This window comes from Poecilia latipinna, unplaced genomic scaffold, assembly GCF_001443285.1.
Source record: "Poecilia latipinna isolate Pla-1442-1.1 unplaced genomic scaffold, P_latipinna-1.0 Scaffold734, whole genome shotgun sequence".
Taxonomy (NCBI): Eukaryota; Metazoa; Chordata; class Actinopteri; order Cyprinodontiformes; family Poeciliidae; genus Poecilia; species Poecilia latipinna.
Window position 1 is genome coordinate 191,194 of NW_015113350.1, and position 1,345 is coordinate 192,538.

Consider the following 1,345-nt stretch of genomic DNA (forward strand, 5'->3'; position numbering starts at 1 on the left):
CTATAATGAGCTCAGCTGATACACAGTTCCACCAGGCGTTTGCTAATTGCTGCTTGCTAGTCTGCAGGAACTGAATGGAGGAGTCACCGGGGGATCGCTGCTCTGAGAGGCGGAAGCTTGGTTACTGCAGCTCTGAGGAGGAGCTTCATCCTTGAAGGTGGAGCTCTTTCCCAGTCAGCGTTTTGTACTGCTGAATGGTTGCCTTGGGAGATTAAAAGATTTCTCAAACATGCATCAAAACAACACGTCAGGTACGTATTTGAAGAGGGAATAACATTATAACATGATGTAAATCTCCAAAAAGTTTATTGTACATAGTACTGCCCCTTTAATAACTAATAATTCTACTAATACCAGTCTAAACAGTTGGCAGAACAGTTGTTGGCAATCTATACAGAGCTTGTGTTGTACTATATCCCTTCATTTAGAAGGGAAAGAAAGAAAAAAATAGGGCGGTGTGGAGGGAAGCCAAAAGAGTGTGTGGCCTGGGCATCATCTGCTTGCTTTCTGAATGGACAGCTGTTCTGTCTGACCACACTAAGAAAGGTTATCAGAGCTTGCTGGATGCTTTGAAAGAACCCGCAAGAGAGCATCTCATCTCTTCAAGTTCGATATGAGTCAAAACTTCCCTCAGCCAATTTTTATGTGAGGGAGCGTGTTTCCATTTAAAACAGAATGAGACGCCTGGCTAAAAGGGTTGTAAAGACAAGTACTCTGCCTTTTATTGATGGGAGCTTAGAAAATTCAGAAGATGTGGCACCAAGCAGAGCTGAGCAAGGGTTAGCACCCACGTAGGAGCGCTCCATACTTGGCTCCAAGAATTAGAGAGGTTTGGACACGACCAAAACATGTGGGTGTAGTTGCCTGGAGATGCCTGGAGATTGTTGACATCTGTTGCAACAGTCAATGATGCTTGGCTCATTTTTGTTTTTGCCAGCCCAGCAGTGGTGTTGTGTACTTTAAACAGAACCTTATAATATAATAAACCCTCCTTTGAAAATATAGAGTATGAATGCACTTGCACAAAATATGCCAGTGACATTTAGTGAGGAACTGACTTCTCCAGAATTGCATGTACAAATCCAAAATTCAATATAAAAGTTTATATTTCAAATTGGTCCTGAACTGATTAAAGCCTTTAATGATGCCTTAATCAATTTCATACAATTTGAAATGATTGATGCACATCACTCCACTGAATGGGGGTAACTGAGGACAAATTGTTGTTCTGTCTGATTTTCCCCTTTTCTTTTCTTGTCTACTGCTGAGTTTCTGTTTTTCAGTCTTGCAGGGGTTTAGCAATATGAGAAGGTCTTTGATCAATTGCCTTATAGTGGCTTAACAG